We start from the raw sequence: 16,792 nt of genomic DNA, 5'->3' as shown, positions 1-16,792 counted from the left end.
TTTTTTGGTTTTTTGGGGGGTTGGGTTTGGGCTTTTTTTTTTCTTTTTGTGAACTTGTATCTTTATCATAGTCTTAAAAAGATTTATTTGTAAAACCTCTGCTAATATTCTCAGATTGGGGGGGGGGGCTTTTCAGTTTTTCAGTCTTCTAGCCGGGATGTTATCAGCATGATAAATGGTTAGATTAGCAAAGTGTGCATGAATGAGCAACTGACAAAATGTTACAGTAATTAGATTCTTGGTAATATGTATGGAATTTTTCATTTGTATTTTATTGGCCTTTATTATGGGCATTAACTGTGTGCTCAGAGAGGAAATAAATGCTATGAGTTTATGTGCAGGCATAATGTAAAGTAACCATTACAAAAATCCATAGCTACAAACAAAGAACTATAGGAAACCATTAACAAAAACCAGTGTTCTGTAATCGAGTTGTAGCTCACACATAAATTGAGCTTAGTGGTGTCACACTGTCCTGGTGTTCCTTTATCCCCATGACAGAAGTATTGGAAATTCTCCTTTTCAGTGTCCTTTTTTCTATACTAAGAAAACCACCTTCTTACAATTTTCATGGTTAGGTCACTTTTTATAAAACTTTCATCATTCTTATTACTGTGCTTTGCCTTCTGTCTAGTTTGTCCAAATGCTTCCTGTAGTTTGTTGGTCAAAACCAAGCACCCTATTCCCAGTGTTGTCATAGTACCACATGGCAGGACTGAATAATAAATCTCTGTATGCTACATGATAGTATTCTTAAAAGTATCCCTGAATTACATTTTCCTTTGTACGAGAGCATCACCAATTTGTGATTCTTTTTTAAAATCTTTCCATTTGGATGTTAATGACTGACAAATACTTCTTATTTTTTGATGTTTCCAAACTAAGTGTGATTGTGTACTTTGTCTTTATTGCATTTCAGAGTCTTTATTTCAGAGTGTTTCTCTGATATATGAAGATCATTCCGTCTTCTCAAGTGTTTGGAAAACCTCATGGGTTTGTATCACCTGTATAGCTTGTACTTGTATTCTCAATGTCATCACCTCAGTCTTTCATTAAAATACCAAATAATGTTTGATCAAGTAGATTTCTGTGATCTATGGCATTTATAATAGAATTTGACAACAAAATATTAATAACAGGTCTTTTTGCAGGTTTAGGGTTTCTTTTTGTCTTATTTTGCTTTAACTATGGCCAAATAAAACATAACACTAATTTTAAAAAAGCAAAAATTTACCCTTCCTGTGCTATTGCCCTGGAGAGAATTTCCTTCTGTAAGGTAAAATGCTCTACTTACACATACCAGGAAATGTCTTAGCTGTATATTAATGCTAGTGTCCCAGAATGATTCCCTTAGCAATAATGGATTATGCAGTAGTAAAAAGAAAGTATTTCCCACATACTATAAGAATTAGATATTCCATATAATGTGCTAAAAAGATTTATCTTGAATTTGTGATTGCAGAACTCATCATAATGCTACAGCTTATAAATTTGCACTGAGAAAAGAGAGCAACTGCTAATGGAATACATTCAGAACATGATAGGTAGAAAATTAACCTTATTCTACCATTAAGTTGGTCATAATCAATAGCTTTCACAAATACCATAAAGTGTCCCTAATTTCAATCTACGTGTCCTAAAAATTAACATCTAGAATAAATTACTTTTTTTTTATTATTATTGTGGGGCACCTTCTCCTTGGAATTACTGTTAAGGTCACATATAATAAAAATATGTCTTTAAAGTATAAAATGAGTTTGATAAGGAATGCAGAAGCCAGAAGGTAATGGTTCCAGATAAGCCTACATTTCAAATATATTTGACACACCAGCAAATTGTCTGGATAGTTCAGAAACTGCAAGTGCTGGGGAAGTATTTCATACTGCAAATTCATGGCCTTTTTACTTGTTGAAATATAATTAATTACAATCCTATAGATCAGATACACATTGTTAAATTTCACAAAGAGGCTAATAGTTTCTTCATTTATGAAAATAGGTTGCTTTAAAATGCACAGCCTGAACCTCATTTTACATCCACAGGTTCTCAGGATCCATTCTCTTTCACACAACTTTAGGCATTTTTTCAATGAAAGACACCAGGACCATATCAATTAAAGAGTAATTTAAATATATATGCACACAATAGAGAGACAAAAGGAGAGAAGAATCAGCTGTGAACAGAATGGAGTCTTTTCATCAATACAATACAATAAATTATTTCTTATAGGATAAAATTCACTTTATGCTGAAAGCCCAAGTAATCATTGTGTGAGAGAAAATGTGTGAATGGGATGAAAAGATAAAAATCAGACACTACTCAAAGGAAGCGAGGGTAGGGGGCTGGAGTGGAGCTTCCCTGTGATGGCTATAGCAACTAATCCAACATAGGAATTAGGGCATCATTCATACTATGGCGTTTAGAGAGCTGGTTGCACTTTCCCAGGTTTTATTGCATGGGTTTTAGGCAAGTCTGCTCAGACCACCTAGGCTGCTTTTCTTCCTGACTTAGGCTTGATACACCATAATATAGCCCTCCTGCCCTGGGCTCCCTACTACTTCTTTGTGCCATGATTACAAGACCATATTACAAGGGTTTTCCATTTTTGTAAGTTTCTCTCTATCCAGTTGTAAAGCTAAAGGTTCCATTTAGACTGGATTTTGAGACTTCCAAAGCTATTCCAAATCAATTGGGACCCTCTCACAAGAGTTGATTCTGATTAGAGATATATATTGTCTATATACTTCATATGGGAAGATGGCATAAGTAAAGATGCTAGTTTACAAGCCAGGAGCTATGAAAGGAAAGTCAAATTTTCTAATGCCTCATTTTGGCATGGCCTTGTTACATAAATGGAAATATCACTTACAACTATTCAGCTAAATGCAGAATCTTCATGTTTTACCTATTAATTCCCATTAATTAATGTAAAATGTGAATAATCACAGAATTTGGTCCATTAGGATAAATCAGACCCATGACAACTGTAGAAAAGGAATGTAATCACCAAACTAATATTGTACATAATAGATGTTTGTGAGAAGGAGGTTTGTGGCAGGACGTATGACACGTAGATGAAGAAGGTAATGGCAGGAGTAACAACACAAAGCCAAACAGGAACTAGAATATGAAGTTGCATATATTATCTGAGTAGACATTTCTTTATTAATCAACAACAACAGAAAAAAAGTAAATAGACTGTGCCATGAGACACAGATCTAACATCTCTTGTTTCTCACCCAAAAGTATCCTGAGAAACATACTGATTCAATGAATGACAGTGGTAGCCTTCTACCAGTTATGATGTAGAGAAACATTGCCACAGGAGTGCTATACATGACTTTGAGGCAGCAAGGCAGGACTTCAGTAATTTGTATGCCTGCCTATCTCCAAAATCATTCTGTACTGGAAGGACATGAGTCTGTGGAAGGTACTTCATGCAAAATCCACTGCACTTCTGTGGTGGGTTGACCATGGCTGGAGGCCAGGTGCCCACAAAGCCGCTCGATCTCTCCCCTCCTCAGCAGGACAGGGGAGAGAAAATATAACGAAAGGCTTGTGGGTCGAGATAAGAACAGGGAGAGATCACTCACCAATTACTGTAATGGGCAAAATAGACTTGACTTGGGAAAATTAATTTATTACCAATCAAATGAGAATAATGAGAAATAAAACCAAATCTTAAAACACCTTCCACCTACCCCACCCTTCATCACAGGCTCAACTTCACTCCCAATTTCTCTACCACTTCCCCCACCAGAGGCACGAGAAGATGGGACGGGGAAAGGACGTTGCAGTCAATTCATCACGCATTGTCTCTGCCGCTCCTTCCTCCTCGCACTCTTCCCCTGCTCCAGCATGGGGTCCTTCTGACAGGACACAGTCTTCCATGAACTTCTCCAACATGAATTCTTCCCACAGGCTGCAGTTCTTCACAAACTGCACCAGTGTGGGTCTCTTCCATGGGGCGCAGACCTTCAGGAACAGACTGTTCCAGCGTGGGTCCCCCCTGGGGTGACAAGCCCTGCCAGCAAACCTGCTCTGGTGTGAGCTTCCCACAGGGTCACAGTCTCCTACAGGTGCATCCACCTGCTCCAGCGTGGGGTCCTCCATGGGCTGCAGGTGGATATCTGCTCCACCATCATCCTCCATGGGCTGCAGGGGCACAGTCTGCCTCACCATGGTCTTCTCCACAGGCTGCAGGGGGATCTCTGCTCTGGTGCCTGGAGCACCTCCTCCCCCTCCTTCTGCACTGACCTTGGTGTCTGCAAAGTTGTTCCTCTCACATCTTCACACTCCTGTCTCTGGGTGTAATTGCTCCTGGTGCTTGGGTTTTTCTCTCCCCTACTTAAATACGTTATCCCAGAGGTGCTACCACCATTGCTGATGGGCTTGGCCTTGGCCAGCAACAGGTCCATCTTGGAGCCGGCTGGCATTGGCTCTGTCAGACACAGGGGAAGTTTCCAGCAGCTTCTCACAGAAGCCACCCCTGTAGCATCCCTGATACCAAAACCTTGCCACACAAACCCAATACAACTTCAAAAGGCATCTGATGTGAAACTGATGTGAACAGCTATATTGCTATTTGCTCCATATGTGCATCCATACTTATTTCAGCTGTTAGCACTTCGAAATTCTGGCCCATGATTCCTTGTCCTTCAATGTACTACACTCTTTCTCGCTAGGCATAAAATCTAATATTTAGGTTTGTTAATTGGTTGCTTGGCTGGTTGGTTTGTTTGCTCGCTTGCTTACTTGTTTGTTGTTGATGGGATTGGGAAGATGTATAGGATAAGCTGTTTCTACAAAATCCTTCCAAATATACACAAAATAATTTAATCTCAGCAAACTACTTTATGAAAATGCTAATGGAGTTAGACTCGATCTAGTGAACTAAACAGAACAGTTGAAATTTGACCTTAATCATTCAGGACAGTAGCTAATATTAAGAAGAGTAGTTCAGAGGTTTAGGAAAAAACCCTCTGAGAATTCAACACAGGAAATTCTCTTATCTGATATCCCTCAATGGACTTTTTTCATTACCTTTGTACAGACAGCTATACAATATCCAAAAGGTATTTGACAGTCTAATTTGGAGGTGTAAATGCTGCTATCATGTGACTAATTTTCTTTACCTACTGATTATGTCTGACATAGCACACTTCCGAAAGTCACGGTGCAAGCAAATAACATGACAGAATAACAGTACTTACTGTACTGCACTTACACTGATGAATCATGATGCAACTTACTGGTAATAAATTATCCACAAATGCAGCAAAAGGACATTAGAGAGAATCTAAATTATCAGACTCAGCAAACAAGATTAATTACTATTGTTTTTATTACACAGAAAAATAGTTGCTTTCAGTTGGACTATATAAAAATGCTTTGGCATTTGCTGGTATTTATTTTTATTAGCGTTCATTAGGATTTTATCCTTCTCATCAATGAAAGATTAACACCAGATGCATACTGAAAGAAAGAAAAAAATGTTAGCTATAGTGCTTGCAATTTGCTTCACTAATTGTAGATAATTGCAGATTATTTTTTGGTCCCTTTGATTTGCATATTTTCTGCATTAATCAGGGGACAAACCCCAGAGATCAATGAAATAAAACAGGACCAATATCACTAAGCATTCCTTGCATTATATACAGCAGATCCACTGATCCGATACACAGAAAAATAAAATTTTAATATTTAATATGTAACTGAATAATCATAACAAGCAATAACATTCAAGAATGTATTAATTTATACCATTGCTGAATAATGTGTATCATACACATTATGTGTATCATATAGTTTCTCTTAATATTATACTTATTATTCAAGTTCCTTCCAAGATATTCTATAGTTTTTAACAGACACAAGAAAAGGAAGAAATAATGGAAGCAAAGAGTTGCATGTGTGTCAGAAACCGTTATGTAGGTAAATTTCTACCTGGATATTAATTTAATAATATCCGTAAAACTTGGTGCAATGTCTTTCTTTTCAAAACGTCAATTGCTGCTGAACAGAAATGCTGAAAAAGCTCAATGAATAATGAAAAGATTAATTAATTTAGAATAAGGACATAAGATCATTGGTACACATTTTTGAATTGTCATTAATATCAACTATAATGTGAGGATTTTTTAAAAAACCCAGAGAATTCTTTTTAGAAGAGAGGATGACAGAATGTGCTCTCATTTAAAAAATGAGTTCTGTGGGTGTTTCTCTACAATGCAGGCAGGACACTTCTGCTGCTGCTATTTAAGGCCGAGAAGGAACTAGCACTTTGGAAGCCAAAAAAACCCGACTTTACAGCAGTCATAATAGGCCTAGTGTATAACAGGCCCTGATCTTCTCCCTGAATATCGCTTGACAGGGTAAAAATATTTTGCGGCTCCTGGGACAATAGTTCTAAATATTTTATGATTTTAACTACACCTTACATTCAGTTGAAAGTAATCATTGTTCCATGGTATGGTATATATATAATAAATTCAATGGTAAACATAATCTTTGTTCCAAAACTGAGAATTTAAAGTACATTTAGATATGAGGGAAAAGTTCTAGACAGTAAATTCATACAAAAGAAACTTCAGCACTGTAACTTCAAACAAAAGTGTGTTTAACTCTTCTCAAATTCCCTAGCTGACTGTATTACCATCTTTTTAAGAAGGAATGATACTTGATGGTGGCTGGAGTGGCAGATTGTGCTGTCTTGCGACAGATTTGATGCTTACAGAAATAGTTTTTTGTACAGTTCCAAAAGTTCATCCCACACTAAAATCCAGCTATTTCAATAGTTTTAACAATAGATTCTTGCAGCTATTCCTGTATTGTTACATAAATTCTTAGATACAATAACTGTATAAGGACTCTCAGATTTTCCCAGTGAACAACCATCTCCTGAGAACATTACTGTTGTCTAAAAAAGCATAACATCTGTTTCTACCTTTTGCTTTAAAGAATAATAGATAGATGATATTTACTCAAGGAAAAAAAACAATTTTTTCAGACTTCATCTTTCTTCTTCCAGATCTTTTATCCTTAAACCCTAAATTTCAATCCATCAATTAGATCTGAAAACACAGACATTCAAATAAAGATATCATATTGCTGATGTGAGGAATTTCCAGTCCTTGGCCTTCTGATGTGAACTATTCTGTATGTATTTTTCAAAAAACAATTTGAGAGTTTCACTTGTTTTAATTATACTGTGGAATATGAAATCACAAATAATGTGCTTTCTAATTAATTTCTAAGATTTGGGGAAGGATGTAATTCCTGGAATTGAAAACAGATATAGTTTTCTATAGTCTTTAGTATATGTGAATACATGCTCTGAATTTCTGGATTTAAATTGGAGTTACCTATAGTTTTATCAGATCCATAATTTTCCTTTTCACAGAAGATAAACACTAGTTGCTTTAGTAATGCACCTAAAATTCACCTCTGATAGGAATCTGAGTAACTCATCTGTTTTGGCAGTATCACAATCTGGCCTTCTGCTAATAGATTGGTAGATTCATGCTGTGCCCTCCCTGAGACAGAAACAGGAACATCAACCAGAAAAAACACAAGATCAAGGAGATCCTGTATCCTGCCCCCACCAGGTAGAAGGCAGTAGCTTAAAGGAAAGGAGTGAATGGAGGCAAAGCTATGCTGGGGGCAGCAGGCGAACCCCCTCCTTGCCTACCTCGCCTTCCCAGGTGCCTCTATACAACAGGTATGAGGCTCTGGATGTGGAAGGTCAGTCAGTTGATGACATGGATGATGGTCCATAAACACCAGTGGTGTTGCCAAGGTCAGAAAGGCTTACCCCTGTGCCACGACCACCTCCACAAGGAAAAAAAGGTTAAAGTTGTAGGTGACTCCCTTCTGAGGGGAACAGACGGTCCAATGTGCAGGACAGACCCTCTTCTTAGGGAAGTCTGCTGTCTCCCTGGGGCTTAGGTTAAGGACATCACTAGGAAACTTCCTAGCCTGGTCTGGCCCTCAGACTATTAGCCATTATTGCTCCTCCATGTGAGTGGCGATGCAGCTGCAACACGTAGTCCAAGGGCAATCAAAAGAGACTTCAGGGCCTTGGGATGGATGTCAAAGGAATCCGGAGCACAGGTAATTTTTTCCTGTATTCTTCCAGTTGTGGGCAGCAATATTGGAAGAAACAGATGGAACCAGTCTATTAATACATGACTCCTTGGCTTGTGTCGCTGCCAGTATTTTGGTGGTTTTGATAATGCAATGGTCTACACAGCACCAGGCCTGCTGGCGTCAGATGGGATTCATCTTTCTCAAAGTGGGAAGAGGGTCTTTGTTCACGAGCTAGCAGGGCTGATTGACAGAGCTTTAAACTAGACTTGAAGAGGGAGGGGGATAATATCAGGCTTGCCTATGACGAGCCATGGGACAACACACCAAGGGACAGCTTGAGCTTCGTGGCCACCTGGGGAGCAGAGTTTCAAATGCAAAATACATTTCAATTTGAGATTTGTTATAGGTTTCTTTTATAGACTAATCAACCAAAAAATCCTTACTTCTTCAGAAGCTGAAATAGTTAGAAAGGGAGATACAGTTAATTTGGCATGAAATACTCTCTCATTAGTATTAGGGGGTTTTGGCATAGCATTGTAATTACTTGGGGTCAAAACCTGCCAGTTTTTCCAATATGCTGAAACTTCTTTTAACAGTCTGCTCCACATCAAAATCCTGACATTAGATTCTCATATATATTTCTGCACTGCCTCTGGAATTTTGCTGTAAATCATAACACTTTCATTAAATTTTATTGCTATTTTTAAGAAGTTATTGGTCATGAGAAAATGTTTATTACACTAGTATGTGTAAAGAAGGAAGATGGAAGTGTTTGAAAGTCCTTTGTTCTTCCAGTGATGGAAAAACTACTGCCTTTGAAAGGCTGTGACTTACTTGTTGTACCTACTTTTAATTTGTTTCTTTCTCTTCTTTCCATGTCTTTGGATTCCTGAGAAGGATTCAGAAGTGGCCAGAAAATGGAGATTAGGAATGTTTGCCTGGTAGGAATCTTCTAGATCATCTGAGTCCAATTCTTCCCAATCATAGGCCTCACAACACATTTTAGTTTTGACTTTTGTCTGTAACATCAAGTCCATGTGCCCCCACGTATCATCCACCACCCCGTGCTCTGTAGCGAACTTAGGTCCCACAATTATAAGCACAAGCTCAGAATTCTAATTTGCCATTAGAAAGCAGGAGAGATGAGGAGCATGCCTGGTATCCTAAGTCCCTGCTTTAGCAGGAATTTTATAAGTAAGACAACCAGATAAATCAAGGAAGCAGTTAATCTCCCATACTAAAGAAGAAAGTACACACAAAATATCCAATATCAATAAAAGTCCCTGTCAGCAAGACAAGAGGAAAAATCCCTCTTTTAACTCCAAATCTGGAGATCAGTTCAACTGTAGGCACACTAACACTGTTGCAACATGCTTACAGGCTACGTGGAATATTTTAATACGATTTAAAGATCAGTTCACTCCTTTCTGTACACTATCTGTAACAGAGGCTTATTGTCAGAACTTCATGGGAAGGTAAATTCTGAATTCCTCCATGCTCTTTGCTACCTTTGCATACATAAAGTTCAGGTTGAGAATAAGCAGAAACCCTAAAGTATGGATAAACTTTTATTTCTCCTTTCAAGGAATGAAAAATTATAGAAGACATTTAGGAAAGCTGTATGGCAGCTGCACATGTATGGAGTACTGATTCTCTATTTCTAACTAGACCAGATTAATCTAATAATTTGCTCATGTGTGATGGTACCTCAGCAGGATTAGATATCTGAATGCAGAATTGAGTTATATCCTTCATGTACCAGTTGACCTCAGAAACACCTAAACACTGCCATGGCCTTAGCTTCTGACACTGAAAGTTCTTAGGCCCCTAGAATTCCCCTCCTGTATGTACTTTTCAGTATTTAGGATCTAATTCACCCTGAGGACCATCAGAAGTCATAAAAAACCCATTTTTTCTGCCTGTCTTCTATTGACAGGGTCTGATCTGACAAAAGTGCTCTGAGAATATCTCAACATAGGGCTTCTAAAAATATAGCACCTTCTTTACACATATTATGATTCCTGTTTCTACTCAGTATTTTAGCTTCAGAATATTTCTGTAGAGTCTAAAAGATGTGATTTCAGTCTCTGCGTCTGAGGGGGTTCAAACAAATATGTCCAGTTTTTCAATATGTCCAACTGTAAAACCTAAGATGAAATAAATTCAAGAGCAAGCGTGACTCAAATTTATAGCTTAATATATTCCTTTGGGAGATGCAGGTTTAGTCTTTTCACAAAGCATACAGGATTCAAGTCTTGAAGAGGAAGAAGAATTTAAGCAGTGCTCTGTCCTTTTTTTGTTGTTTACTTTTTTAGTGGTTCCCTATTCAGCTCATCCCAATTTTAAGCACCTAATTTCTACAAACATGATCAGTCTGGATAAGTGCCTAATTTGGATGTTGATTAGCCCGTTTGGCACTCTGTGACATTAAGAAAGGACCATCATAAATGCAGGGGACTTCTGACATTACTCTTTGGGGAATAAACCAAAAGGTGGTGTTATGGACCAATGTTAGTGTTGAATTACAATTTGCTTCCATTGTGTTTTCTAAATCTCATAAATTTCTGGGGTTCCTTACATAATCTGACAACCTTGATAAAAAAACAATACATTTTTTAATAATTTATAATACAGGGAATGCAGTGTAATAATTTCTAAAATAAAATGCAATCATACTGTACTAAGTTGAACACAATAAACTGTCCCATTACAAATAACAGAAGATGAAGAATGAGAGGGAGTATGAGAGAAAACCAGAGTGAATATTCAAAAGCAAAGAAAAATATACATCCAGAGTGAAAATCAGTTGTGACCTTGAAACTTGACTGAATTCATTATAGTTATTTTGCTGGGGGCGGGGGGGGGGGGAAGGCATTCTTCCCAAAATGCAAGATCCAGTTTAAAAGAATATTACTGTCATTTAGAAAGGCATTAATGAGCTTTTCTTATCCTGGGTTAGTTTTATCAAGTATGATATTGAAATCTTATATTAATCTAGAGCTTAAGTGAAAGACTTTTTGTATGCAGCTTAGTGGATATTCAAAAATAAGCAGCACAGACTGCTTTTTGATTGATATAAAGTGGATATTGATGTAAATTATGCATAAATTATACTGTTGTCTTTTTCCTTCATATCATTATCTTAAGTTTCATGAATCACATGGTGCTTTTTTGTTTTCTCAGAAAATCTTAAATACCCAAGACCCAGAGACTTCATACACAAGACCTCTGTCCCATTAGCTTTAGCTCCTATAAATAGCTGTTAAATGTTCAAACATTCACACAGAAGCAGCAACACAGTTGTTTCTGATTAGTATCAGAAACTAGGTTTGCATTTTATATAGAATTTTACATGCTTTTACCTCCCTCTGATGTTCTTATATTCACTACAAACCTTTCAGTCTATTAATACTAGGGAGAGGAAGAGGGGAGAGAAGAGGCATAAAAGTATCTTACTTCCTTGTATAATATCTCAAAATTGCATGCTGAATTAGTAAGATTGCTTCAAAACCAGTTTTTAGAAACTGAAGCTATGTCTGAGCTGTCTGACATGCCCTATTCATATAGCATTTATGTAAACTTACAAGGTTACTACCATTGCACATTTGAACAAAGTCCCATTCTGTACTGACAGCTTTCTCTTCAACAGATAACAGGAGATGGCAATGTGCCCTCCTAGCCACGCAGCGTTGTAAGCTTAATAACTTTCTGCCTGGTCTCATCTTGCACAATCAGTATGACCACAGTTCTTCTGAGATCTGACTTGCTATTCCTTTTGTTTTATTTTTACCTAGACTTTGGCCCATGAGACAAACCCAACTTCCTCTATCCTGTGCCAGGTTATGAATGCTTTTTCTCTCTGCATGCCCATTCTAGGGTCTACCAGAAATTCTCACAGGAAAAAGAATTATGGGGTTTAGCCCACTCCAGATGAGAAGGGAATTGAATTTATTTTCTTATTTCTTGATCATCTGTACCTCGTAAAGCTGTCTTCTGTAAGTGATATCACCCTCCAACCATGTGTTGCTCTGGAAGCGTTTTGTGGTGGGTATCCTGTTGGTATGTACTGGCTTTTTCTTCCAATAGGCTAATTTTGCAGGAAAAAAAAAATCATTCTGCATTTTCATGAAAGTGAGATAATGAGCTAAACAGACTAAATAGTTCTGGATATGCAGAGGAGAAGAGCTATAAAAACCAACAGATCTTTACAATCAAAGACTGAAATTCTTAATGTATTTATGCAATAGCTAAGAGGATGATGGGGGAGACTGAATCATTACTACAGATTCAGGTTTCTCAGTTATCAGTATAGATATATAGAGTTCTTTTAGTTACCTAATTCTTTCACTGAAGTGCCCTCCTGCAGAGATGAAGTTTGCTACTGTGCAGGGCAATACAAGTCTTTATTCTGAATGATTACAGATAACTTCTGGCTCTAAGTAATATTGTGTTCCATTTCTGTACGGTAAGTTAGCTTGTAAAAAATTCTTGGTGCCTGTTTTGGGGATGAAATATTAATTTTAAATTTGCTGAAACTGAGGGTCTACTTATTTATCCAACCATTTTTGAGATATTCTAGTGTAAATAAGGTATGGGGTGGGAGATATTACATTGGAAACTTATACACTTCTAAGGTTGGATCTGGGGACCAGAGAGTTTTCATACTGTCAAATGGTATTAGATATCTCTATGTGACCAACTGACTCAAGTCCTAAATGTTAAATAATATTTTAATGCTCTTCTATCCTACACAAAACAATTGTTTACAGTTCCTATTATTCCAAAGAACTAATTTAGAATAAGTCTCTGCTTTAAGGAGGAATGTAGTTCATAATGAATGTCGTGGTTTAGGCCCAGCCGGCAGCTGGGTGCCACACGGCCGCTCGCTCACCCCTCCCGCAGCGGGATGGGGAGGAGAAGTATAACAAAAGGCTTGGGTCGAGATAAGGACAGGGAGAGATCACTCACTAATTGTTGTCACGAGCAAAACAGACCAAACTGAGAGAGGAAATTCATCTAATTTAGTACTAAATAAAACAGAGTAGAGGAATGAGAAAATAAAATCAAGTCTTAAAACACCTCCCCCAACCCCTCCCATCTTCTCGGGCTCAACTTCACTCCCGGCTTCAACCTCCACCCCCCTCAGCGGCACAGGGGGACGGGGAATGGGGGTTACGGTCAGTTCATCACATGGTGTTTCTGCCGCTTCTTCGTCCTCAGGGGGAGGACTCCTCTCATCGTTCCCCTGCTCCAGCATGGAGTCCCTCTCACGGGAGACAGTCCTTCATGAACTGCTCCAGCGTGGTCTCTCCCATGGGGTGCAGACCTTCAGGAACAGACTGCTCCAGTGTGGAGTCCCCCATGGGGTCACAAGTCCTGCCAGCAAACCTGCCCTGGCGTGGGCTCCTCTCTCCACGGGTCCACCGGTCCAGCGAGGAGTTTGCTCCAGCGTGGGCTTCCCACAGGCCACAGCCTCCTTCAGGTGCCTCCACCTGCTCCGGCGTGCGGTCCTCCACGGGCTGCAGGTGGAATCTCTACACCCCCTCATCCTTCTTCCATGGGCTGCAGGGGGACAGCCTGCTTCACCATGGTCTTCACCACGGGCTGCAGGGGGATCTCTGCTCCGGCGCCTGGAGCACCTCCTCCCCCTCCTTCTGCACTGACCTTGGTGTCTGCAGAGTTTCTCACATCTTCTCACTCCTCTCTCCAGTTGCAAAAGCTCTCTCCAACTGTTTTTTTTTCCTTCTTGAATATGTTATCACAGAGGTGCTGATTGGCTTGGCCTTGGCCAGCGGCGGGTCCATCTTGGAGCCGGCTGGCATTGGCTCTGTCAGACACAGGGGGAGCTTCTAGCAGCTTCTCACAGAAGCCACCCCTGTAGACCCCCTGCCACCAAAACCTTGCCACGCAAACCCAACACAATGAACAGCTGTTATTTTAGTTCTAACTTATAACATGAATAAACTATTCCCTGTATAATGTATGATGTATATTTTCTTCTTGCAGTCTTAAATATACTTACCTTGAGTGAGTATTTGAAAACTGTTGAAAGTGTCCTTGAAAGTGTCATTTACTGTTTCTGACTGATAAATTAGTTAAAATAAACTGACGTTTTAAATAATTACATTAGATCCTTGTGCTGAGGAAAGTGTCATTAAAGATAAGATGGCACTTTCTTTCTCACTTCCTTTCTACCTAGGGATGCCTTCATTTTATTCTTTATTTTTAACGTCCACTTCTTCCTTGACCGCAGGGCGAGAAGATTTCTCCACGAGGCTCTCCAGCAACTTCTGTCCAGCTAGCTCAAATAATGGCATTGACAGTAACATGGAGCACTACGTGTTGCAGAAAGTGTTTTAGGACAAACCTAACAATATAGGAGTTTCAGAAGCGTTTTGTCAGGGACTAATGATTCAAGTTATTATTAGCCAGAGTTACTGTCTGTCATTTGACTGGTTTGTGCTGAATATAACAAAGAGGAAATTCAGTGCTTTGGAGAGCTATGAAGCATATACTTTTTCCTGTGATTATCAATATGTGCTTTTACCATTATTTGTTCAATTGGGGTCTTGTAGATATCTCTAGAGTGGAATATGAAATACTCTCAGACAGAAAGGCCCCCCTGTTTTTAGTGAACCTTCATGTGGAATTCAGCACCATGGACTCAGAAGGAAAAAAGCAGAGATTCCTCTGTGTAGTGTAAGCCTGAGTAAATACCACCTTTCCAAAATGATAAGTGCTTAACTGTAATTATATACATTTCTAATGCATTTTTTATCTGCTGCAAACCCTGGTGCAAGGGGGTTTTTTTTGGTTTTTTGGGTTTTTTATTTATTGTAAATCTTGGGTTGAACTTTTCTCCTTTCTACAGTGTGATAACTTCAAACTTATCCTCAGTGCCTTGCTGATATCAATTCTGACCCAACAGCATCCTGCTGAATTGCATGAGGCCCTGCAAAGTAGCTTTTATGTTTTAAGGTACAGCTACCATAATCTCTTAAGCTATCTGATAAAATTTTAATCTCTCTGCCCTTCTCTTTTAGAAGTCTGCTGAGGAAAGATGCCTTGACAGCATCTTATTTTATTTACTTTTCCTGAATCCCTATCTCTGCCATGTTTAATCGTTTATCTTCTTCCTCCAGTTTTCTTCCCCCTCCCCCTCACTTCAATCTTTTCTTTCCATTCAGCTTACCATGGCTGAAGTCCAGCTTTGCTTTATCCTAATTATTGTGCAGACTATATTCCGTTATCTAAACATACTCTTTGTCTCCTAAAATGCTCCTGTACTTTATCATTAGATTCTCTCAATGTCATCACTACTTGTGCTTTTCCCGTCTTGATTATTTGATCATTGATGACAGAAAGGATGAGCTGTGGTTTATTAGATTTACTCTGTAGGCCATGTTGTTGCTAGGTGATACCCCCTAGCCATTGCTATAAATGCTTAATAATCTTAAGATTAAATTTCCTTGTTACTTTTCATTTAAATAGTATAAGGCACCTGAACTTCGGTGATTTAAAGTGCATTATAAAGCTATTTAGATTAAGGGAGAATTCTGATTGGCTGCTAGATTATTGCTAAGGGATGGATTAATTTGTACGAAGCGCACAGTTCTGCACTGCTGTTCAGTATTTCAAACTGCTAACCTCATCTTTTTCCAACAGTTTGACATACCTTTTTTTCAGAATAGAACTGTTTGGGGAGAATAAGGCACAACTAAGCAAGCTATTTAGTAATCATAAGGTAACACTCGAGAAGGACTGAAAGTATGAGACTGTGCTGGGCTGTATGATTGTCCTATATTAATCACAGTCCTTATCTCACCTTGCTGCTTAATGTTCATCCAACTAAAATTAACTTCATGATGCTAATTAACTAGTGCATGATCTTGCAAATGTTCCTGTACGAAATACAGTGCCATGAGTGTATACATGAGTGTACTATGGTGGTCGTTACGAGAGTGTCTGCGTAAAGTCATGGTCATTTTAGTCGCTGGATTGTTTTGTAATTAAGAAGAGAGTTATCTGGTTTAAATCAATATTTTTACCAGAAACTGGAATCAGAATGGAAAATATGTATGTGTTCATCTAAGCTAAATAAAAATTGAGTGAATAATGATTTTTCTATCACTTCAATATTTGGCGATCTTGACTTCAACCAATCAATAGTGAAGGCTATATACATTTTATAATGTCTATTACTCTTAGCTCATTTCATCCTCTGTAATTAACAATTTTCTCTGTTGATTCTTTGTGATTGATTTCATGAATAAAACCTAACACTTCAGTAGGATTTCATGGCTTTTTATCCTTTATATTAGCTGTTAGGCTATATTAGTTTTCCAGAGGATACCTGTTCAGCATATTCCTTCTCATTTCTGTCATCATCAGGAACTCTTTGGCTGTTTCTTCCCTCAATTTTTTTTGTCATTCACTCTTTGTTGCTTCTTTCCTGCCACTTACCTGCTTTTCAGGGCGGAAAACATATCTTGTCTATCACACAGAAAGCAGAGTATAAATATGTAATATGATGTAAATAATGCTTTCTACCATTAGAAAAATGGATATTTTAAAGGTAAAAAGAGGTTAGGAGACCAAAATTTGCAGAAACTTGTCTTACACATTTTCCAGCATATTTTCCACTAACAAAGGTTGCAGTAGTGCCTAAAATTGCCAGAGCTACCTAATATAATTAAGTCTTCAA

Source organism: Grus americana, chromosome 4 (assembly GCF_028858705.1).
Source record: "Grus americana isolate bGruAme1 chromosome 4, bGruAme1.mat, whole genome shotgun sequence".
NCBI classification, from domain to species: domain Eukaryota; kingdom Metazoa; phylum Chordata; class Aves; order Gruiformes; family Gruidae; genus Grus; species Grus americana.
This window is presented reverse-complemented; position numbering follows the sequence as displayed.